Raw genomic sequence first — 26034 nt, 5'->3', positions numbered from 1 at the left:
ATATCTGAAAAATGAAGCAAATGAAATAATAGAAGTAAATTGGAAAGTTGTTTAACATTGTATTCTCTATCTAGATCTTGAAAGAAAGATTTTGGGTTTCATGTCCCTTTTAATAGAAATACTCCCCCCCCCCTACCTTTGTGCAGTGTCCTTTACTTCTTGTCACAGCCTTACAAGGAGGAGGGGACCTCTGCAGGAAGGTTTATCTTATCCTGTTGTCATAAAACTTCTAGGTTGGTTACCAATAGACTAGATAACAGGGAGTCAGACTTACTCATGCCTAGATCAGTCAGAATGTAACCTAAGTTTCACAGATGTCCGCTCTCCCATATAACACTGGGGGCAGGACTACACTGATAATTTCTAAGCGATCATTATGCAAGAAAACAAGTAAGTTGTTTGCTGTTTTTTAAAGGAACAGTAAACTCAAAAATGTTTGTTTAAAAAGATAGATAATCCCTTTATTACCCATTCCCCGGTTTTGCATAACCAACAGTTATATTAATATACTTTTTTCCTCTGTGATTACCTTGTATCTAAGCCTTTTCTGACAGCCCACTGATCACATGACTTTTTTAAATTATCTATTGACTTGCATTTTATACAATTAGTGCCGTGTCAGCCACAGCCCACGAGCGTTGGCACAATGTTATCTATTTGGCTTACATGAACTAGCAGTCTCCTGTTGTAAAAAGCTAATAAAAAAAGCTTGTGATAAGAGGCTGTCTGTAGTGGCTTAGACACAGGCAGAAATTTAGAGGTTAAATGTTATAAAGTATATTAATATATCAGTGTTGGTTGTGCAAAGCTGGGGAATGGGTAGTAAAGGCGTTATCTATCCCTTTAAACGATAACAATTCTGGTGTAGACTGTCCCTTTTTAAGTTTTATTTTGATTTAACATATTTATTTTTTTACCGAAGGAGCACTGTTTAATATCCCTTTAAGTATACAGTTGTGGAGTACCATAATTAGAATTTACTTGAATCCTAAATGGTAGAGGGCTCTGTCCTTGAGTCACTATAAGCTGTAAACCCTCTTTACGTAAGACTATCAACAAGTGCACTTGTGAGCTTACTTTCTAAAGACCTTTTCTGGAATTTGATATCCCTTGTTGTGTTTATATTTTTGGAATAATTTACATTGATAGGATTAAGTAGGGTTGGTAACATTATTTCTGAAAACTAAAGGATGGTATCTTTCCTTACTTCTATTAGTTGTTACACCAGCCAGTTTGGCCATGTTTTCCTGGACACTTATGAGTTACACATGGTGCAGGGTGTGCAGGAAGGAACATTTATTGTGTTTCTAGACAGCTCTATTCATATTCCACCCTGCAGCATGTGTAACTCATAAGTGTCCAGGAAAACATGGCTGAGGTGGCAACCCTACATGAGGTTCTGAAAACATCTTTGTTTAGGAGATGTGGAATTCCGTTATTTAAAAGGACAGTCTAGTCCAAAATAAACTTTAATGATTCAGATAGGGCATGCCATTTTAAACTTTCTAATTTACTTTTATCACCAATTTTGCTTTGTTCTCTTGGTATTCTTAGTTGAAAGCTAAACCTAGGAGGTTCATATGGTAATTTCTTAGACCTTAAAGGCTGCCTCTTATCTGAATGCATTTTGACAGTTTTTCTCCACTAGATTGTGTTAGTTCATGTGTGTGTCATATAGATAACATTGTGCTCACGCACGTGGAGTTACCTAGGAGTCACTACTGATTGGCTAACATGGAAGTCTGTCAAAAGAAGTGAAATAAGGGAGCAGTCTGCAGAGGCTTACATACAAGGTTGTCACAGAGCTAAAAAGTATATTAATATAACTGTATTGGTTATGCAAAACTAGGGAATGGGTAATAAAGAGATTTTCTATCTTTTAAAGCAATAAAAATTCTGGTGTGTAGACTGTCCCTTTTTTAATCCTTTTTTCTTTCTACCTACCACTACGTGTTCAAAAATGTTCTGAGAATCTGGAACAAGCGGATAATTTCCTTGGAAAAAAGAAAATCTCTTATCCTTGAAACCAGTTGCACATAAAAATACAATAGAAAATGGTCTGTTTTTTTGTATCGGTTTATAATTGCACTGATACTTACATATAAATGTGTTTAACCTCTGCAAACGGGATAAACTCATTGCTAAAGTCCACTCCATAGCAGCAATCAGCAACTAGCTCCCAGTAGTGCATTGCTGCACCTGTGCCTATCTAGGTATGCTTTTCAACAAAGGGATATCAAGAGAATGATAAAATGAGTCAAATTGAAAAGTCTCTTTAAAATTGCTTTTTGTATCTGGACCATGAACGTTTGATTTTGAGCACTTTTTCATATCCCTTTTAAGTACTTCCATTATTTCTCCTTATTACTAAGTTCTCAAAACATTGTTGTTTTTTTAAGAATTCTAGAATGTCTGTCTATTTTTAAAGCCAATTCCTGGAAGTATATTTCTATGAATGAAGATCAGTTCTATGTATGTATGTATCAGAACTTCCATATTTTCCCTTAGCACTGGTGTTATGGCTTCCATTTGTGCAATGTGTTCTATAACACTGCAGTGAGGAGTGTGTTCCTGTTCCCATGTCTCTTTAGCGATTATCCAATGTGGGATGTCTACCATATAGTAATTCGAAAGGCAAAATCCCTGTGGAAGATTGAGGCACTTCTCTAATAGAGAGGTATGGCAACAAACAATCCCTATCCTTTCCATCTGTCTATTTTGCGCAACATAGCCTTTAATGTTTTATTAATCCTCTCAACCAACCTGTCAGTTTGGGGGTGATGTACTGATGTTCAAAGATGCTTAATTTTAAGAAGTTTACACAATTCTTTCATTACATTTGACATAGAAAGGGTTCCCTGGTCTGTAAGAATCTTTTTTGGTATGCCCACTCTTCGAAACATCATCAACTCTTTCAATCTAGTATAACTAAGATATATTGGTGCCCCCTAGCGGATTTAGGTTACGTCCCTACTAAATCCTTCGCAATCCGTTCAAAGGGAGTTTCTATAATAGGTAAAAGTATCAGTGGGTTACAAAAACCTTTAAATGGAACAAAATCTCTCTCTGGTGGAAAAAAAAACCTGGCCAATAAAACCTTGCAAGTACTTGGTCCCTGGTTTTCTCAATCCCAAGATTCCCCCTAACACATGACTGTGAGCAAGCTTTTGGGCAATATTTCTGTAAGAAATGGGAACCAACAACTGCTCCACCTCATCAATCCCCCTTTTTTCCCACCCCATAAAGTAAATCGTGCTTCACTTTAAAATAGGGAAATCACAAAGGTTTGTTAGGATTAGTGATAGTTACTTTTATCATCTGTACATTTTTCATTGTGGCTGTTAAACTTGGGTCTTCCCACTGAGCAGTATGAAAATTACCAGGACTAATGTTTAGATCCTGAAACTTTACATCTCTTATAAGGGCATCATTCATTTCTGGGGGTTCAGCCTCATTACCCAGGCACACTAGGTAACTCTTTATCACTGTCTGTCTCCAAAACAACATTAGAGAAAGGGATTTTTTTTTATCTATTTCTGGTACCCCCAGTTCTTCCCCTGGGCACATTTCCTGACTTCCTAGGAATTTGACGAATGTTAAGGGAAGTCTCTGCCTATTACCATATCATAGGGCAAAACAGGTACTACCCCTACACGTCATTTAACCATTCCAGTATCTGTAATAACTTCTACCTCTGCTGTGGGGTATGAGTGAGGGTCACCATGTACACATACAATATAAAGCAATTGCACTATTTTTAATATAATATTTCAGGTTTAAGCAAAATATTTTTTACCAAAGTAACCTAACTTCCAGAATCAAGGAGTGCTTGCACACTCCTACCTTCAACCTGCATAGTTCTTAAACGGTCCATAAAAATAGCACTAGTTACCCCAGACGGCTTAGTTCAAGTCAGTACAGTAGTATGTCTGTCCCTGGTTCCCATATTGCATTCCATGGGTTCTTCAATCTGTGGACAGTAACATGCAAATTTTAAAGAATTTATTTGCCCTTCATTTTGTCCTCGTCTCTGTGGGAAAATCGGGGTAGCTATCACTCACCATGACTTGAAATCTGTACAGGAATTTGTCCTCTGTCTGATTTATTTCTTCCAGTTCTTTCACTTGTCCTATTATTAGGATACCTTGAATTAGGTTGAAGATCAATAGTATGATGGTCCTTAGCAGTCAGATATCTTTCAACCAAGCACATCATTACATCTGGGTCCCATGGGCTGACCCTCTGCCGAAGCCCTGTTGGCAGACTCCTGAGATAGCGATCTATCACAACTATCTCCACAACTTTTATAGCTGAGTTAGTCTCTGGCTGTAACAATTTCTGTGCAAGTCTCAACAAGTCATACATCTGCACCCTTGGGGCTTTCCCCCGATCATAAGATTCCCCCGATCATAAGACCATTTATTGAACCTTTGGGCACAAATTGCGGGTGTGACTCCCAGGCGGATAAGGATTTAATTTTTCAGCCTACTATAATCCTGGACCTGGCTGTGGGACAAATCATCATAAGCTTTCTGGGCTTCTCTACACAGACATGGGGCTAGCAGCCCCGCCCACTGCTGCTGTGGCCACTTTCTCTAGCCGCAAACCTTTCAAAAGTTGTGAGGTAGGCCTCAACATCATCCGTCTTTGTCATCTTATGCATAAAGTAATTTATTTTAATGTGCCATTCTTTGTCCATAGTTTGGGTAACTGCAGATGGCAGCAATACTTGTTGCAGAACATTTATTAGTGCAGCTCTGTTTTCCTGCTGAGCTTCCATTATACTGCTAACTTGTGCAGCACGCAAACGATTCGTCTCCTGCTGAACTACAGTAGCCTGCACCAAGGCCTTTACCAGCTCTTCCATCTTTGATACAAATGTCTGACAGTTTCACAGAAGAGTTTTTTATCAGCAGTTTTTCAGAAAACTTTTATACCTACATGCCATTTAGTGTTGTGCCCGCATTCTCCATAATATTGTGATACAGCAATCACACAGGATACCTGTTTTCAGGTAAAACACGGACCTCTAGGGTAGTGCTTGACAAATCTGTTTTAAAATTAGGAGCCAGTAAGAATGAGTAGGAGCCAGACAGTTGGATTTGTATATAGATATACAGGTGGCCCTCATTTTACAACGGTTCAATTTACACCGTTTCAGAATAACAACCTTTTTTTCCAGTCATGTGACTGCTATTGAAAAGCATTGAGAAGCAGTGCATTTATTAAAATAGCCAGTAGGTGGAGCTGTCCGCTTGTGTTGCAGCAAAGCCAAGCAAGCTGAAATTAATCAGTTTAACCAGACCTAAGCTATCGAGCAGATTTCAAAGGAACAAGATCTTCCTGTCAATAAATCAGTCCAGATTGGAATGCATAGAAAGAACTGTTTGCAGAAAAATGCAAGTGAAGTCTGTGTTGCGTGATTATTTTATTAGGTTTATAATGCTGTTTAGCGAATGATTTTGTTAATTTAACTTAGTTTAATTATATATTCTGTGTTGTGTGATTATTTTATTAGGTTTATAATGCTGTTTAGCATTTAAAGTCTTCATTTCAAAGCTTTAAAAATAATTTATTAGGTGTTACTTATGACAATTTTGAGAGGGGTCTGGAACCTAACTCCCTCACTTCCCATTGACTTACATTATAAACTGGGTTTCAATTTACAACGGTTTCGATTTACAACCATTCCTTCTGGAACCTAACCCCGGCGTAAACTGAGGGCTACCTGTATAGAGAATAACCCAAAATGTTAGGAGCCAGAGTTAAAATTCTAGGTTCCAGAGGCTCCCTGGGTTTGTTGAGCCCTGCTCTAGGGTATAGACATTTGTAGATTTGAAATTTCAGAAAAGTGCAAGTTTATTCCAAAAATAAACATATGCTACACTTGCCTTTAAATCACACTCACAGGTGATTTCAAAAACTACATACAAAGCCTAGCTCTTTTAGAGGGATAACTAAATAGGTAGCAATCCTAACTAATTGGTAGAATAACCTAACAAACAATATAACCGTTTTCACCAAACTTTCTGATTAACATTTTTTTAGATGAGAGAAAATTAATATATATACACCCCCCCCCCCAAAAAAAATACATTTAGTTAGCGTATTGAACTTGTTAAAAGGTACATTTTTCTTTTTTTCACATTTAATACATCATATCTTATATAGAAACAAAATTTAAAATTTAAACAGGTGTCAAATAAAAGTTGAATTTGAGGTATAGTTTCACTATGGACACTCATTTAAAGGGAAAATACCTCTTGTATTTGTTTAAAATTTTTACTAAAAAGTAAAATTTGTAACCTAGGTTTTCAGAATGCTGCCTAAACCAGCTATTTGATTTGCAGCATGTGCAGGTTACAGAATTGCTTCCCCCCCCCCCATAAGGGAGTGTGAGACAACTGCAACCAACAATTGTTCAATGTCCTTTTAATGAAGTCTAAATAGATAGATTGCAAAACTATAAAAATGTGTGGCCTCCAGCAGTAGAAAAATTTAAAGCCCTGGCACTGAAAGTGTTAAAGAAAGCCATTCATTTATTTTCTACCATTGTATGTTGCGCAACCTTCATCTCTTTGTGAGAATGGATTAAGTTTGTTGCTGTGGTTATTGTCAAGCAGAATGCTTTGCGCAAATAAAAATGCTGTTTTTAAATTTCACACTGAGTTATATTGTGGTGAGATAAAGCAGGAAATTGCCAGGAAGTTAAAGAAAAACGACTTTAATTTTGTCTACATCTGTTTGAATAAATGAAGCAACTGTTTGATTAGTTTCCTAGTGGGATTTGATAAATCATGGATTGAACAGACGTTACTAGTTTTATATTTACCTCTTTCTTTTCCTGTAGGTGTAAAGGGGAAAGAGATTTGGGAGCGCTCTGTGACATGAAAATATGAGAGTAAATTTGGAATTCCTCTCTTTCTGGATGTGGCCGTAGATGAGATCTATATGATTTAGAAGAGCTCCACATTTTGCAAGTATGTTTCTCTCCCCCCCCCCTCTCTTACATACACTGTATTCGAAAATATCAAACTATTATAACCAGAAAAGTAGCAGACTTTTTGTAGTGATAGCCTGGTACATGTATAAACGTAGCTCTTTATTATAGGCTATTGAGCATATTCTGTAAACGAGGGAGCTATAGATAGATAGATAGATGTCTCAGATAGAGAAAGTTCTCTTATAGATCTTCCATCTTGTTACTAGAATTCCTATAGGTCTCACACTAGAAGCCCTATATCTCGGCATAAAAATTGGATGTTAAATGGCCAGTAAATAGTGAAGACTTACTGTATACGGTTTCCTATATATTCACATATCTGTGCTGTGGTTGATTAAATAAAGCATTTTGCAGGGTTATCCTTTTATATCTCTAAATATGCAGTATTTTTTCATTGGGAGTAAAAAACAATTATGTTTTCCAGAGGTAAATTACAGCAAAAGCAAATCAAATTTAAAGTTTTTTTTTTAATGACTATTTTATTTTTTTACTTCCAATCTTTATTCTTATAGATAATTTTATGTTGTGATGTTGTTTAACATCAAATTGTCAAAGTAAGTTAATTTGAAGTCGTCATTTTTCTGTTCTGCAGTGTAAATACACTTTTTTTTTTTCTTTTTTTTTTTTATAATTCAGAGCATTTCTAGATAATCCAAAAGGCATATTTGAATCAATGCTGGGAGTTCCACATAGCATTAAAGGGACAGTAAAGTCAAAATAAGGTTACATTTATTGGATAGAACACGTCATTTAAAACATATTTCCACTTTACGTTGATTATCAATTTTGCTTAGCTCCCTATTGTTTGTTAAAGAGTTATCCTAGGTGAGCTCAGGAGCGTGCATGTGTCTTTAGCCATCTGGTAGCAGTGTCTGCAACATTGTTTATAGCAATGTTATACATAGTTTCAATCACTTCTGCCATAGACTGCTATAGACACGTGCACGCTTCTATCAGCCTACCTAGGTTTAGTCTTCAACAAAGAATATGAAAAGAACTAAGCACATTTTATAATATAAGTTAATTTGAAAGTTGTTTAAAACTGCATGCTCTATCTGAATCGTAAAAGTTTAATTTTGACTTTACTGTACATTGGAGGTAAATAGGAGCATCAGTCAAGATATTTATATGTGGTAAGCTAATTGTTTTAAGCTTTTAGATTCCCTTCCTTACCATATATCATATCAAGCACGTTCCAAACCTTTGCATATTAAGCAGCTCATTAGCATACAGCATCTCACAAAAACCCAGCTGCACCTACACTAATCCATAAATATAGCTGTTTTTTATTATTATCAGTTATTTATAGAGCGCCAACAGATTCTGCAGCGCTGTACACACAGGCGGAGTACAACAAAACATTTATAGGGATCAAATGGGTATAGGGCCCTGCCAAGAGTCGCACTGTTGAAGTCAGCTCTTAATAAGGTGATCTACAAACAGCTGGGCTCATAGGCTTTCCTGCTAAGGGGGTTCAGGGGATAGAAATGGAGGAGAGGAACTGGTATAAAGAAAGGTTAGTGTAGGTTGTATGTATCCCTGAACAGTAGAGTCTTTAGGGAGCGCTTGAAGCTTTCAAATCTTTGTGGAGCGGGGCAGAGAGTTCCACAAGATGGGAGCCAGTCTGGAGAAGTCCTGTAAACGGGAGTGTGAGGAGGTAACAAGAGAGGAGGAGGTCATGAGCAGAGCGAAGGGGACAGGAGGGAGAGTATCTGGAGACAAGGTCTGAGATATAGGGGGGAGCAGTGCAGTTGAGGACTTTGTCAGAGTGAGAATTTTGTGTTAAATCCTAGAGGCAAGAGGAAGCCAGTGAAGGGATTGGCAGAGAGATGCAACAGATGAAGAGCGACGTGTAAGGAAGATGAGCCTGGCAGAGGCATTCATTATGGAATGTAAAGGAACTGGGCGGCAGCTGGGGAGACCAGAGAGGACAGAGTTGCAGTAATCAAGGTGGTAAAGGATGAGAGAGTGGATTAAAATCTTAGTTGTGTCTTGTGTAAGGAAGTGTCTAATTTTAGAGATGGTTTTTAAGGTGAAAGCAGCAGGATTTATCCAAGGACTGAATGTGAGGAGTAAAAGAAAGGTCTGAGTCAAATGTGACCCCAAGACATCGGGCATGCGGGGTAAGGATAATGATGGCGTTCTCTACAGTTATAGAGAGATTGGGGGGGTGGAGATTTTGGAAGAAGGGGGGGGGGGGAAATAAGGAGCTCAGTTTTGGAGAGATTTAGCTTGAGGTAATGAGAGGACATCCAGGAAAAGATGTGAGAAAGACAGTTAGTGACACAGCAATGAAGGTAGGTGGAGAGAAGTAGATTGGGGTGTCGTCCGCATACAAATGATATTGGAACCCGTGGGACTTTATTAGGGAACCTAATGATGTTAACGTGTAGATTGAGAAGAGAGGGGACCTAGGACAGAGCCTTGCGGTACCCCGACAGAACATGGTGACGGGGCAGAGGAGGCCCCAGAGAAGGCTACACTAAAGGTACGGTTTGACAGGTAGCAAGAGAACCACAAGAGGGCTGTGTCACAATTTGATTTGAGGGTTTGGAGCAAAAGAGGGTGGTTAACAGCATCAAAGGCTGTGTGGATAAGCAGAGAATTGGCCCTTTGATTTTGCTGTAAGTAAGTTGTTACGGTTACCCTTAGTCTCGCTGAGAGATGGACCGCTTAGTAGCCTGGATCCCTATTGCTAAAGAGGGGAGAAGCTGCTTTCCATAGTATTCTATATGAGTCTCGCAAATATAGAATAATCTCCCTTAGCTGTAGTACAGCTAGGATACCCTTCTGCCCACAAAAACGAGTCAACGCTGCGATTGAGGGTCAAACAAGAACTCAGCACTGGGATGCCCAGCCTGCTTTTTATTAAGGTTACATGCACACAGGGCACTCCCAGGGGGAGAGGGGGGGGGGAAGCACAAAATCCCCCATCACACATTTAGATAGAGAGCACTGTCCTTTGACAGGCCACAATAGGATTACAGTACTTAAGATAACAAGTTTACAAGTTCATCTTATCAATTAGCAGTCTGGCTCCAGAGGTGATTAGACAATGGGATTGGTTATCCCTAAACTTAGAGCTGAGGCCAGCAAAAATGTGTATTTAGGCAATAGTTTCTAAAAGCTGAAAAAAAAAGAGTTAACTCTTTATGAAATGATACTTGTTACGGTTTTCTTGGAGCCCTTCTTAGGCGCTGGCTTGCTGGTTCAGGCATTGCTGCTGGGAAATAAGCTCTTCACAACAAAATAACTAATGCTTCTGTAACAGTGCTCCCTTTCTGTGGAACACTCTGGCAGACACGGTCTGACCCCTTTTCGGGGCAGACTAAGGCTGTCCAGACCGCTGGTTATGCGGGGCTGAGGTCTGTTTGTCTGGACAACCCGTCGGCGTTGCCATTCTGTTTCCCAGGTCTGTAAGTAATGGTGAAATTGAAGGGTTGCAACGATAAGCTCCAACGTAATAGCCTGCCGTTATCTCCAGAGACCCGGTTCAGCCACACCAACGGGTTATGGTCGGTGACCAGAGTGAACTCCTGACCATATAAATAGGGAGTCAATTTCTTTAATGCCCACACCAAAGCCAAACACTCCTTTTCGACCGCTGCATAGCTGACTTCGCGGGGCAGGAGCTTCCGGCTGATGTAGGCAACTGGATGCTCCCCTCCATCTTCGCCTACTTGGCTGAGGACAGCTCCCAGCCCGAACATGGAAGCGTCTGTATGGACGATAAAACGTTTGTTAAGGGCTGGGGCCGCCAAGACAGGGGCGTTAATTAGAGCATTTTTGAGAGCCTGGAAAGCCGTTTCACAGTGGGGAGACCACAGGACCTGTCGAGGTAAGTTCTTCTTGGTCAAGTCAGTCAGGGGTTTGGCAAGTGTGCTGTAGTCTGGTACGAACCGTCTATAGTACCCTGCCGTGCCCAGGAAGGCTAGGACCTGAGTCTTAGTGATGGGGGTGGGCCAATTGGCGACAGCTTCTATTTTGGCCGGCTCTGGTCGCTGCTTTCCACACCCCACCCGGTGACCCAGGTACTGTACCTCGGCCATCCCAAAGTGGCATTTTTCTGGCTTCAGAGTCAGGCCAGCAGCCCGGATCTGATCCAGAACCATTCCCACATGAGCTAAGTGGTCCTCCCAGGACTCACTGTGGATCGCTATGTTGTCCAGGTAGGCGCAAGCAAAACTCTGGAAGCCATCCAGGAGCCTATCCACCAAGCGCTGGAATGTAGCTGGGGCATTCTTCATCCCAAACGGCATTACCCTAAACTGATATAAGCCGAATGGGGTGACGAATGCCGACTTGGGGATAGCCTCCGGGGCCAGGGGAATCTGCCAGTAACCTTTGCAGAGGTCAATAGTGGTCAGGTAATTTCCCCTGGCTATACGATCGAGTAGCTCGTCTACCCTGGGCATAGGGTAAGCGTCCGTCACGGTATTTTCATTGAGCCTCCGATAGTCTACACAGAACCGGGTGGTCCCATCTTTCTTGGGCACCAAGACAACTGGGGAGGCCCATGGACTATCGGAGGGCTCAATTACCCTGAGCTGGAGCATCTCATCGATCTCCTTCTTCATTCCTGTCCTAACTGCTTCGGGGATTCGGTACGGAGCCTGGCGCAAGGGAGCTTGTCCCGGAGTATCTACCTGGTGGGTGGTTAAAGTAGTGTACCCTGGCTTCGGGGAGAAGGTGAGGTGTTTGGACTGGAGGAGTTGGTTGAGCTGCTCCCTTTCAGTGGGGCTAAGTCGGTCCCCTATCTGAACCTGCGCCACTATACCTGTGGGGAGACTCTTTTCTAATGGGTCTGGAATGGGTAAACTGTCGGGGTCTTCCTGAGGGGAACAACATACGGCCGTCACGTTCTCTGGTCGCTCAAAATATTCCTTGAGCATGTTTACATGGAATGTCTTTCTAAGATTGTTGTCATGGCAGCTAGCTATCACATAAGTGGTGTCTCCCCTTTTCTCTACGATCTGGTAGGGACCCTGCCAGGACGCCTGCAATTTGTCTGTCTTCACCGGCTTAAGTACTAACACCTTTTGTCCTATGGTGAAGATTCTCTTTCGGGCCCCCCGATCGTACCATACTTTCTGTCTTCTCTAGGCCAACTGGAGATTAGCCCGCACGGATTTGGCTAATTGCTCCATTCGGTCCCTGAGTTCCAGCACGTATGGCACAATGGGGACACCGTCAGCCTCCATCTCTCCCTCCCAGTGCTCCCGGATCAGGTTTAGGGGTCCCCGTACCTTTCTTCCGTAGAGCAACTCGAAGGGAGAGAACCCTGTCGTTTCCTGGGGCACCTCCCGATAAGCAAATAGGAGGTGCGGCAGGAAGCGTTCCCAGTCTCGGTATTCCTGAGTGAACGTCTTGAGCATTTGCTTGAGGGTCCCATTGAACCTCTCACACAGCCCGTTCGTCTGGGGGTGGTATGGGGAGCTCAGGAGGGACTTAATTTTGCAAACCTGCCAGAGTTGTTGGGTTAATTCAGCCGTAAATTGGGTGCCTCGGTCGGATAGGATTTCTTTTGGAAATCCTACCCGGGAGAACACCTGTACTAGTGCATTCGCTACCGTATCCGCTTGTATGTTGGATAGGGCGACAGCCTCTGGGTACCTGGTAGCGTAGTCCACTACGGTAAGAATGTAGCGCTTACCGGAGGGACTAGGGGTAGCCAGTGGTCCCACTAGGTCAATAGCAACCCGGCTGAAGGGTTCCTCTACAATGGGCATATTTACTAGCTGGGCTTTAGGGTGATCGCCTCGCCTTCCTACTCGTTGACACACATCGCAGGTGTTACAGTAAGTTCTAACGTCAGCGTGCACCCCTGGCCAAAAGAACGTGTGAGTAATGCGGTGTAGGGTACGGGTAACGGCTAGGTGGCCTGCTAAGGGGATGTCGTGGCCTATTTTGAGGATTTCTTGACGGTATTTGTGGGGCACTACCAGCTGTCGCCTACGCTGTCCCCTTTTCTCTGTCCAGCGGTATAGTTTCCCTTTTTCCCATAAGAATGTTTCGTTATCTGCCCCGCCCCCTCCGGTCTCTGCTCGTTCCCGGTACTTTTGTAAGGTCGGGTCAGTCTTAGACTCTGCCTCGAAAGCATCTGGGGTGTCCCAGGGTATGGGGCCTAACCTGTCAGGCAAGGTCGGGGTAGGTCTTACCTGTGTCTCCCGCACTGGTGAGAGCTCTCGCTCCGTCCGGGCTTGGGCCCGTGTAGTCACTGGGTCCGCCTCGTTGTTGCATACTGGAGCATAGGCAGAAGTCATGGGGCCCAAATCGTTGCCCAGTAGTACTTCGGCAGGTAAATTATCCATTAGGCCCACGTTCACAGCCCCCTTTCCCGCTCCCCAATCAAGATGCACTTTAGCTGTTGGAATTTTGTACACATCCCACCCCGCCACTCTAACGGCCACAGTCTGTCCGGATCGCTTGTGCTCTGGCACCAAATGACTCTGTACCAGCGTGATAGTAGCCCCTGTGTCTCGCAATCCCTCGGTAGATCGCCCCTCGAGCCATACCCTCTGCCGATGGTGCTGGCGGTTATCTGAGGCAGCATATACAGGGTCTGCCTCGTGAAGCGGCCCCACATATCCCTCCATAGGGGCCTCTTGGTTAACACAGAGGGCCCGGGCCGGACGATAGGACCCAGAGGGGTAATTGTAATTCCTGGGTGACTGGTGCGTATTAAGGGGGCAGCTAGCCATGAAATGCCCTGGTTGCTTGCATCGGTGGCAAGTCGGTCTGTGACGCTCAGAGCTGTTATTGGGTAGTCCTGAGTGTCGGACGGGCCCTGTGGGCACCGGGGCTCGGAATTCAGCACGAGGGGGTGCACGGTAAACCTCTCTGGGTTCGACCCGTGCTGGAGCTCGGTAGTTCATGGGTTCGTGAAGACGGGAGTCATAATGTTCATCGGCCAATTTGGCTGCTTCTTCTAAGGTAGAAGGCCGCCTGTCTCGCAGCCATTCCTTCCCTTGCTGTTCCATGCCATTATAAAAATGTTCTAAGAGAAACAATTGTAAAATTTCCTCCCCAGTCACCGCTTTACTTCCGCTCAGCCAGTGATTTGCCGCTCTCCGCATTCGGTGCGCCCATTCCATATGGGTATCGTTAGGCTTCTTTTCCGTGCCCCGAAACTGTCGGCGATACGTGTCCGGAGTTACAGCGTACCGTCGCAACAGTGTCTCCTTAACTAGCTCATACTGTGTCACTTCCTTAGCACCCAGAGTACGAAAGGCTTCCAGGGCTCGCCCGGATAGTTTCCCAGACAATATCGTGGGCCACTCTCTGTTGGGAATCTGGTGCAGGGCACATTGCCTTTCGAAGTCCGCCAAATATTCATCAATCCCTGTCTCGCTCTCTAGAAAGGGTCGAAATGCCGTATAGGGTATCTTGGGCCTCCCAGCATTTTCGACAGGGATGATTACCTGCGGGGCTACAGCATTGCGGTGTGCGTTCGCTAGGTTGAGTTTGTGGGCTCGAGTCTCTCGTATATCCTCGTCCGCCTCCGCCATCAACTGCTGTACCAATTCCATGGAGGGGTTCGGCCCGTATAATGAGAGCCTTTCCCGAACAATCCTGGTTTTTTCGTCACTAATCGTGGTCGGTGTTTCCGCCATTGTGAAGCTCTGATCCAGTTCGTTCAATTCTGCGATCAGCTCTCTCCTCGGCCGGTTGCTGGCGTACCCCCCTCTGCTTTCAAGTAAATCCTTTAGGGTTGTACGCTTCAATTTTTCGTAAGCGCTCTCCATCCGTTCTGTACCTCTCCTAGGAAATCCAGGAAAATCCCGCCGCTGCCGCCAAATGTTACGGTTACCCTTAGTCTCGCTGAGAGATGGACCGCTTAGTAGCCTGGATCCCTATTGCTAAAGAGGGGAGAAGCTGCTTTCCATAGTATTCTATATGAGTCTCGCAAATATAGAATAATCTCCCTTAGCTGTAGTACAGCTAGGATACCCTTCTGCCCACAAAAACGAGTCAACGCTGCGATTGAGGGTCAAACAAGAACTCAGCACTGGGATGCCCAGCCTGCTTTTTATTAAGGTTACATGCACACAGGGCACTCCCAGGGGGAGAGGGGGGGGGGGGAAGCACAAAATCCCCCATCACACATTTAGATAGAGAGCACTGTCCTTTGACAGGCCACAATAGGATTACAGTACTTAAGATAACAAGTTTACAAGTTCATCTTATCAATTAGCAGTCTGGCTCCAGAGGTGATTAGACAATGGGATTGGTTATCCCTAAACTTAGAGCTGAGGCCAGCAAAAATGTGTATTTAGGCAATAGTTTCTAAAAGCTGAAAAAAAAAGAGTTAACTCTTTATGAAATGATACTTGTTACGGTTTTCTTGGAGCCCTTCTTAGGCGCTGGCTTGCTGGTTCAGGCATTGCTGCTGGGAAATAAGCTCTTCACAACAAAATAACTAATGCTTCTGTAACATAAGTCATTGCTAACCTTAACGATTGCTGTCTCTGTGGAGTGATGGGAACGAAATCCAGATTGCATTGAGTCAAGGAGGGAGTTTAATTTAAGTAAATGGGATAGGCGTGCATATACTAGCTCTTTGAGAAGCTTTGAGGAAAGAGGGAGTAGGGAAATAGGGCGGTAGTTGAATGGGGAAGTTGGATCAAGAGAAGGTTTTTTGAGGATAGGTGTGACCAGTGCATGTTTCAGAGATGAGGGAAATATACCAGTGCTGAGTGAGAGGTTGAAAATGTGTGTAAGTATAAGGGTAAGGGTAGAAGAGAGGGAGGAGAGTAGCTGTGAGGGGATAGGGTCAAGGGGACAGGTAGTGAGGTGAGAGCGCAGTATAATTGCAGAAACTTCTTCCTCAGTAACAGGGGAGAAAGAGCTAAGTTTATGGCTATGTGAGTTGTGGTTGATTGCGAGCGTTTGAGGGGGTGAGAGAATGGGTGTATGTTGAGAGCTGATTTAGTTATTGAAGTGGCTGGCAAAGACTTGAGCAGACAGAGAAGTTGCATTAGGAGGTGGGTGTGGGCGGAGAAGAGTATTGAAAGTGGAAAACGGACGTTTTGGGTTTGAAGCAAAAGTAGACATAAGAGTAGAGAAGTAATGTTGCTTATAAAGATTAAGGGCAGAACAGTAGGAGTTGAAGATGACTTTGTAATGAAGAAAATCAGCTGAACTCCGAGATTTTCTCCAGTGCTGCTCAGCAGTACGGGAACATCTGTGTAGGTACTGTGTCAGAGGAGTATGCCAGGGCTGAGGATAAGTGTGTGATTTCCGAGCTATGGTAAGAGGGGCCAGATTGTCAAGGACGGATGTAAGGGTGGAATTTTAGTGGCAGATAGATTGGTCAGGGCAGTGAAAGGAGGAGATGGATGAGAGGAGAGGTTTGAGGGAATTAGCAAGCTGTTGCTGATCTAATGACATAATGCTTCTGTGACGTTTGTTGTTGGGAATAGGAGGGAGAGTTGTAGGGAGGGATGATATGTTGCAAGTGAGGAGATGGTGGTCAGAAAGTGGAAAAGGGGAGTTTGTGAAGTTTGAAATAGTGCATCGATAGCTAAAGATCAGGTCAAGGGAGTGACCGTCTTTGTGAGTGGGAGAGTCATTCCATTGTGACAAACCGAAAGAGGAAGTGAGTTGCAGAGGTTGTTTTGCAGAGGAGGCAAGAGGGATGTTGTAGTCGCCAAGAATGAGGGCAGGGGTATCTGAGGAAAGGAAATAAGGTAGCCGGGCAGCCAAGTGATCTAGAAATAGAGTTGAGGAGCCAGGGGGTTGGTATTTGCTAGAAACTAGAGACTTCTCTTCAGCTGATTTTCATTTGTCATTTAAGGGAATCCTGATCAATTCTTCTTGCAGCATCAGCATATTTAGCTTTGCACATTCTGGATTTAATAACAGTAACTCTTTGCCTGCCATTTATTTCTACCAATCATTCTTTGAATATGACAAATAAGTTAGACTGTAATATTAAAGGGTTAGGAAAGTCAAAATTAAACTTGCATGATTCCGATAGAAAATGTAATTTTAAGACGCTTTTAAATTTACTAATATTTTCAAAAGTGCTTTGTTCTATTGGTAACCCTTGTTGAAGAAGAATATGCACATATCCTACACTAGTGGGAGCTGCTGCTAATTGGCGCCTGCACACATTTGTCTTTTGTGATTGGCTAACTAGATGTGTTCATCTTACTGCCAGTAGTGCAATGCTGTTCCTTCAGCAATGAATAGCAAGAGAATGAAGCAAATTTGATAATGTAAGTAAATTGGAAAGTTGTTTAAAATTGTATGTTCTATCCAAATCATGAAAGAAAAGTTTGGGGTTTCCTGTCCCTTTAAGATTCCTTAAAGGGACATTAAACTCTATATAAATGCTAGATAGAATGAAGCATTCAAATAAAATATTAGTCTAAAAATACATCTACATATTCTCAGTTTCATTAGCTGTTTAAATATTGACAAAACAAGTGTAAAGTTTTAGTGAATATAAAACAATGGGATCTGCCATGTTGTAACTTAGGTTACCTTCTCTGCTGTGGCCAATTAGGGACAATTTATAAATAGGTCACTAGAGTGTGTAGCCAATGACTGTGTGGAATATAACAGTGTTCTGCACTTCCACTTCTAACAGGAACTAAAAGCTCACAATTTCAAAATGGAATTTCAGAGAAAGGGGACAAAATAAATAATGAACGTATCGTATGTTGCAGAGGTTTTTTTATATATACATGATTTATAATTTTATATTACCATCTCAAAGTGTTTAATGTCCCTTTAATAGTTTTGTAGAAAACGTTCCTTCCACTCTTCTCCAGTTCCAACTTCAGTATTGTTAGCTTAACCCTTTCAGTGCAGAGGATGAGAGGATGACAAAAAATGTTCTCCTTCCTTCCTGGAAGTAGAAAACTTCTCTATTTCTCTTGTTAAGTGTATCCGGTCCACGGATCATCCATTACTTGTGGGATATTCTCCTTCCCAACAGGAAGTTGCAAGAGGATCACCCACAGCAGAGCTGCTATATAGCTCCTCTCCTCACTGCCATACCCAGTCATTCTCTTGCAACTCTCAATTAAGATGGAGGTCGTAAGAGGACTGTGGTGTTTTATACTTAGTTTATTTCTTCAATCAAAAGTTTGTTATTTTTAAATGGTACCGGAGTGTACTGTTTATCTCAGGCAGTATTTAGAAGAAGAATCTGCCTGCGTTTTCTATGATCTTAGCAGAAGTAACTAAGATCCTTTGCTGTTCTCACATATTCTGAGAAGTGAGGTAACTTCAGAGGGGGAATAGCGTGCAGGTTTTCCTGTAATAAGGTATGTGCAGTTAAAATATTTTTCTAGGGATGGAATTTGCTAGAAAATGCTGCTGATATCGAAGTAATGTAAGTAAAGCCTTAAATGCAGTGATAGCGACTGGTATCAGGCTTATTAATAGAGATACATACTCTTATAAAAGTGTATTTTAAAACGTTTGCTAGTATGTTTAATTGTTTTTTACATATGTTTGGTGATAAAACTTATTGGGGCCTAGTTTTTTCCACATGGCTGGCTTGAATTTTGCCTAGAAACAGTTCCCTGAGGCTTCCCACTGTTGTAATATGAGTGGGAGGGGCCTATTTTAGCGTTTTTTTTGCACAGAAAAAATTACAGAAAAAATTACAGACACAGACATCCAGCTTCTTCCTGCATGATCCAGGACTTCTCTGAAGGGCTCAAAAGGCTTCAAAAGTCGTATTGAGGGAGGTAAAAAGCCACAGTAGAGCTGTGGCAGTTGTTGTGACTGTTTAAAAAATGTTTTTGTAATTTGTTATTCCGTTTTTGGTATTAAGGGGTTAATCATCCATTTGCAAGTGGGTGCAATGCTCTGCTAACTTATTACATACACTGTAAAAATGTCGTTAGTGTAACTGCATTTTTTCACTGTTTCAAAATTTGGGAAAATTTGTGTTTCTTAAAGGCGCAGTAACGTTTTTTATATTGCTTGTAAACTTGTTTTAAAGTGTTTTCCAAGCTTGCTAGTCTCATTGCTAGTCTGTTTAAACATGTCTGACACAGAGGAACCTACTTGTTCATTATGTTTGAAAGCCATGGTGGAGCCCCATAGGAGAATGTGTACTAAATGTATTGATTTCACCTTAAACAGTAAAGATCAGTCTTTATCTATAAAAGAATTATCACCAGAGGGTTCTGTCGAGGGGGAAGTTATGCCGACTAACTCTCCCCACGTGTCAGACCCTTCGCCTCCCGCTCAGGGGACGCACGCTAATATGGCGCCAATTACATCTGGGACGCCCATAGCGATTACCTTGCAGGACATGGCTGCAATCATGAATAATACCCTGTCAGAGGTATTATCTAGATTGCCTGAATTAAGAGGCAAGCGCGATAGCTCTGGGGTTAGGAGAGATACAGAGCGCGCAAATGCTGTTAGAGCCATGTCTGATACTGCGTCACAGTATGCAGAACATGAGGACGGAGAGCTTCAGTCTGTGGGTGACATCTCTGACTCGGGGAAACCTGATTCAGAGATTTCTAATTTTAAATTTAAGCTTGAGAACCTCCGTGTATTGCTTGGGGAGGTATTAGCTGCTCTGAATGACTGTAACACAGTTGCAATTCCAGAGAAATTGTGTAGGCTGGATAGATACTATGCGGTGCCGGTGTGTACTGACGTTTTTCCTATACCTAAAAGGCTTACAGAAATTATTAGCAAGGAGTGGGATAGACCCAGTGTGCCCTTTTCCCCACCTCCTATATTTAGAAAAATGTTTCCAATAGACGCCACTACACGGGACTTATGGCAGACGGTCCCAAAGGTGGAGGGAGCAGTTTCTACTTTAGCAAAGTGTACCACTATCCCGGTTGAGGACAGTTGTGCTTTTTCAGATCCAATGGATAAAAAATTGGAGGGTTACCTTAAGAAAATGTTTATTCAACAAGGTTTTATTTTACAGCCCCTTGCATGCATTGTGCCTGTCACTGCTGCGGCGGCATTCTGGTTTGAGGCCCTGGAAGAGGCCATCCAGACAGCTCCATTGAATGAAATTATTGACAAGCTTAGAACGCTTAAGCTAGCTAACTCATTTGTTTCTGATGCCATTGTTCATTTGACTAAACTAACGGCTAAGAATTCCGGATTCGCCATCCAGGCGCGTAGGGCGCTATGGCTTAAATCCTGGTCAGCTGACGTGACTTCAAAGTCTAAATTACTCAACATTCCTTTCAAGGGGCAGACCTTATTCGGGCCTGGCTTGAAGGAAATTATTGCTGACATTACTGGAGGCAAGGGTCATACCCTTCCTCAGGACAGGGCCAAATCAAAGGCCAAACAGTCTAATTTTCGTGCCTTTCAAAATTTCAAGGCAGGAGCAGCATCAACTTCCTCCGCTTCAAAACAAGAGGGAACTGTTGCTCATTCCAGACAGGCCTGGAAACCTAACCAGTCCTGGAACAAGGGCAAGCAGGCCAGAAAGCCTGCTGCTGCCCCCAAGACAGCATGAAGGAACGGCCCCCTATCCGGAAACGGATCTAGTGGGGGGCAGACTTTCTCTCTTCGCCCAGGCGTGGGCAAGAGATGTTCATGATCCCTGGGCGTTGGAGATCATATCTCAGGGATATTTTCTGGACTTCAAAGCTTCTCCTCCACAAGGGAGATTTCATCTTTCAAGGTTATCAGCAAACCAGATAAAGAAAGAGGCATTCCTAAGCTGTGTGCAAGACCTCCTAGTAATGGGAGTGATCCATCCAGTTCCGCGGACGGAACAAGGACAGGGATTTTATTCAAATCTGTTTGTGGTTCCCAAGAAAGAGGGAACCTTCAGACCAATCTTGGATCTAAAGATCTTAAACAAATTCCTCAGAGTTCCATCATTCAAAATGGAAACTATTCGGACCATTCTACCCATGATCCAAGAGGGTCAGTACATGACCACAGTGGATTTAAAGGATGCCTACCTTCACATACCGATTCACAAAGATCATCATCGGTTCCTAAGGTTTGTCTTTCTAGACAGGCATTACCAATTTGTAGCTCTTCCCTTCGGGTTGGCCACTGCCCCGAGAATTTTTACAAAGGTTCTGGGCTCACTTCTGGCGGTTCTAAGACCGCGAGGCATAGCGGTGGCTCCGTATCTAGACGACATCCTGATAAAGGCGTCAAGCTTTCAAATTGCCAAGTCTCATACAGAGATAGTTCTGGCATTTCTGAGGTCGCATGGGTGGAAAGTGAACGTGGAAAAGAGTTCTCTATCACCACTCACAAGAGTCTCCTTCCTAGGGACTCTTATAGATTCTGTAGAGATGAAAATTTACCTGACGGAGTCCAGGTTATCAAAACTTCTAAATGCATGCCGTGTCCTTCATTCCATTCCACGCCCGCCAGTGGCTCAGTGCATGGAAGTAATCGGCTTAATGGTAGCGGCAATGGACATAGTGCCATTTGCGCGCCTGCATCTCAGACCGCTGCAATTATGCATGCTAAGTCAGTGGAATGGGGATTACTCAGATTTGTCCCCTCTACTAAATCTGGATCAAGAGACCAGAGATTCTCTTCTCTGGTGGCTTTCTCGGGTCCATCTGTCCAAGGGTATGACCTTTCGCAGGCCAGATTGGACGATTGTAACAACAGATGCCAGCCTTCTAGGTTGGGGCGCAGTCTGGAACTCCCTGAAGGCTCAGGGATCATGGACTCAGGAGGAGAAACTCCTCCCAATAAATATTCTGGAGTTAAGAGCAATATTCAATGCTCTTCTAGCTTGGCCTCAGTTAGCAACACTGAGGTTCATCAGATTTAAGTCGGACAACATCACGACTGTGGCTTACATCAACCATCAAGGGGGAACCAGGAGTTCCCTAGCGATGTTAGAAGTCTCAAAGATAATTCGCTGGGCAGAGTCTCACTCTTGCCATCTGTCAGCGATCCACATCCCAGGCGTAGAGAACTGGGAGGCGGATTTTCTAAGTCGTCAGACTTTTCATCCGGGGGAGTGGGAACTCCATCCGGAGGTGTTTGCTCAACTGGTCCATCGTTGGGGCAAACCAGAACTGGATCTCATTGCGTCTCGCAAGAACGCCAAGCTTCCTTGTTACGGATCCAGGTCCAGGGACCCGGGAGCAACGCTGATAGATGCTCTAGCAGCTCCTTGGTTCTTCAACCTGGCCTATGTGTTTCCACCGTTTCCTCTGCTCCCTCGACTGATTGCCAAAATCAAACAGGAGAGAGCATCAGTGATTCTGATAGCGCCTGCGTGGCCACGCAGGACCTGGTATGCAGACCTAGTGGACATGTCATCTCTTCCACCATGGACTCTGCCTCTGAGGCAGGACCTTCTAATACAAGGTCCTTTCAATCATCCAAATCTAATTTCTCTGAGACTGACTGCATGGAGATTGAACGCTTGATTCTATCAAGGCGTGGCTTCTCAGAGTCAGTCATTGATACCTTAATACAGGCTCGGAAGCCTGTCACCAGGAAAATCTACCATAAGAAATGGCGTAAATATCTTTATTGGTGTGAATCCAAGAGTTACTCATGGAGTAAGGTTAGGATTCCTAGGATATTGTCCTTTCTCCAAGAGGGTTTGGACAAAGGCTTATCAGCTAGTTCTTTAAAAGGACAGATCTCTGCTCTGTCTATTCTTTTGCACAAGCGTCTGGCAGAAGTTCCAGACGTCCAGGCATTTTGTCAGGCTTGGGTTAGGATTAAGCCTGTGTTTAAAACTGTTGCTCCCCCGTGGAGCTTAAACTTGGTCCTTAAAGTTCTTCAGGGAGTTCCGTTTGAACCCCTTCATTCCATTGATATTAAACTTTTATCTTGGAAAGTTCTGTTTTTGATGGCTATTTCCTCGGCTCGAAGAGTCTCTGAGTTATCTGCCTTACATTGTGATTCTCCTTATCTGATTTTTCATTCAGACAAGGTAGTTCTGCGTACCAAACCTGTGTTTTTACCTAAGGTGGTTTCTAACAGGAATATCAATCAAGAGATTGTTGTTCCATCATTGTGTCCTAATCCTTCTTCAAAGAAGGAACGTCTTTTGCATAATCTGGACGTAGTCCGTGCCTTGAAGTTTTACTTACAGGCTACTAAAGATTTTCGTCAAACATCTGCCCTGTTTGTCGTTTACTCTGGACAGAGGAGAGGTCAAAAAGCTTCGGCAACCTCTCTCTCCTTTTGGCTTCGGAGCATAATACGCTTAGCCTATGAGACTGCTGGACAGCAGCCCCCTGAAAGGATTACAGCTCATTCTACTAGAGCTGTGGCTTCCACCTGGACCTTTAAAAATGAGGCCTCTGTTGAACAGATTTGCAAGGCTGCGACTTGGTCTTCGCTTCACACCTTTTCAACATTTTACAAATTTGACACTTTTGCTTCTTCGGAGGCTGTTTTTGGGAGAGAGGTTCTACAGGCAGTGGTTCCTTTCGTTTAAGTTCCTGCCTTGTCCCTCCCATCATCCGTGTACTTTAGCTTTGGTATTGGTATCCCACAAGTAATGGATGATCCGTGGACTGGATACACTTAACAAGAGAAAACATAATTTATGCTTACCTGATAAATTTATTTCTCTTGTAGTGTATCCAGTCCACGGCCCGCCCTGTCCTTTTAAGGCAGGTCTAAATTTTAATTAAACTACAGTCACCACTGCACCCTATGGTTTCTCCTTTCTCGTCTTGTTTTGGTCGAATGACTGGATATGGCAGTGAGGGGAGGAACTATATAGCAGCTCTGCTGTGGGTGATCCTCTTGCAACTTCCTGTTGGGAAGGAGAATATCCCACAAGTAATGGATGATCCGTGGACTGGATACACTACAAGAGAAATAAATTTATCAGGTAAGCATAAATTATGTTTTTTTGCTTTGCACCAGCGCCGTTGCTTCCGGTCATCTTAAGGGAGCGGGACCCAAGGTCCTGGTGAACCATAACAAAATTTATTGAACATGCAAAATTATGTCACAGTTAAAGTGAAGGTCAACTTCAGCGCTCCGATGATAAGCGCAGCTCTCCTTCCCGGCATTTTGTCAGATTGATTGACAGATGAAGATTCTGAAAAGAACGAATCCTTGTTTCCCCCCGGCCGTGGCGTTTATGCAAAGGGGCTGAATGCCCGGGGGGGAAAACAAGGATTAGTTCTTTTAAGAATCGTCCTCTGTCAATCAATTTGTCAAAATGCCGGGTGGGAATGCTGCGCTTATCGTCGGAGCGCTCAAAAGGTAATTTTTTTAAAAAAATGAATGAAATATAACATATTTGAATTAAACCCACCCTCATTTTACAAAGTCTATCCAATGCCGTGGGGCAGTTGCGTGAAGTTGACCTTCACTTTAAAGGGAGGGGCATGAATGTTAAAATTAAAGTTTCATTATTCCAAATAAAATGAATTTACTTTAAAGGCACTTTGTTAAATTGTTCTTTTGTTATCCATTGTTTAAAAGCATATGTGCATATCCTCAGCCGCAGAAATATATTACTGGGAGCTAGCTGGTAATTGGTGGCTTGACAGATTTGTCTCATCATTGGCTCACCAGATGTGTTCAGCAGTTTCCCACTTGTGCATTGCTGATCTGGAGCTAACTTTTGACTATGTATTTAATTCCTTTGCAGGGGTTACACACAGTTATAGAATAGTATTATAGCACTGTTACTTACAAATAACACATTAGCGCATTTTTGTTTTGCCAGTTCATTTCCCTTTAAGGAATATATGCCTGACTACAGCCATACTTACTCATTGCTTTTATATGTTAAAGGAATGTTAAACTCAAACTGTAATTCCCCATAAAATGTTTAATTCATGAAAATATTACAACATTGCAATATACGTTCATTACTTATTTTCCTGCTTTTTCCACCCCTTCCCAAGGAGCCCCCCAGCTCAGTCTATATGTAAGCAGTCACTGTGTAGTGTTTAGCTGGGGCATGCAAACTGAAGCAGAGTAGAAAACCTACTTACAGCTTGCCCAATTTGGCAACAATACAACACCGCTCTAATGCAGCAAAACCCTGTAGTGAAGTGAAATTTCATTTACTCAGTAAGACAGACTTCTCACCTGTTCTTATTTGCGGGGGTCAGTCCCTAATTCTGAGCTGTGTCCCTCTGAGACAGCCATATGTCCTGATTTGCAGAATTTTCTGTAGCCCCGCCCATAGACTGCTAGACACGCCCACTGACAAGACACACCCATAATCCTGCCCACTATGCACTTTTGACCCTGCGCCTTCCTGGCACAACCCCGCCCACAAAATATTTATGGTGTCCCTCAGCCTCCTGAGTCCCTATTACCTAGCCACAATTGTTGTGAGGTATGGAAAGGTATGACAAATGATTGCAGAGGTCACCCAAATGCTAAGCATCCATCCATACTATTTTTAGAATATATATATATATGTACAGTATATGAGTGACTGTTTATTCAGCTACATGACCATTAGCACTTCTTTGTGGTTGATAGTTAAATAAGTAAGGCTCTCGCATAACATATAAGGAATATTCTATAATACATATTCTGCCAATCTGATATACAAAATGTTTGTTTCTCCAACATAGGTGTGTCCGGTCCACGGCGTCATCCTTACTTGTGGGATATTCTCTTCCCCAACAGGAAATGGCAAAGAGCCCAGCAAAGCTGGTCACATGATCCCTCCTAGGCTCCGCCTACCCCAGTCATTCTCTTTGCCGTTGTACAGGCAACATCTCCACGGAGATGGCTTAGAGTTTTTTAGTGTTTAACTGTAGTTTTTCATTATTCAATCAAGAGTTTGTTATTTTCAAATAGTGCTGGTACGTACTATTTACTCAGAAACAGAAAAGAGATGAAGAATTCTGTTTGTATGAGGAAAATGATTTTAGCAACCGTAACTAAAATCCATGGCTGTTCCACACAGGACTGTTGAGAGCATTAACTTCAGTTGGGGGAACAGTTTGCAGTCCTTTGCTGCTTGAGGTATGACACATTCTAACAAGACGATGTAATGCTGGAAGCTGTCATTTTCCCTATGGGATCCGGTAAGCCATGTTTATTACGATTGTAAATAAGGGCTTCACAAGGGCTTATTTAGACTGTAGACATTTTTT

General features: G+C 42.9%; 1 long non-coding RNA gene across 2 annotated transcripts in view; it reads left to right on the top strand.

The window, feature by feature from the left end:
* The window catches only part of LOC128639606 (uncharacterized), a 68336-nt gene that overhangs the window by 21914 nt on the left and 20388 nt on the right, over positions 1–26034 (top strand). For both annotated transcript variants that reach the window (XR_008399229.1, XR_008399230.1), the window contains exon 2: positions 6851–6980. This is a non-coding gene — a long non-coding RNA (uncharacterized LOC128639606). The remainder of the gene's footprint in view (positions 1–6850; positions 6981–26034) is intronic.

This window comes from Bombina bombina, chromosome 9 (assembly GCF_027579735.1).
Source record: "Bombina bombina isolate aBomBom1 chromosome 9, aBomBom1.pri, whole genome shotgun sequence".
Taxonomy (NCBI): domain Eukaryota; kingdom Metazoa; phylum Chordata; class Amphibia; order Anura; family Bombinatoridae; genus Bombina; species Bombina bombina.
Note: the sequence above shows the minus strand (reverse complement) of the source record. Positions and strands in the feature narration are given on the sequence as shown.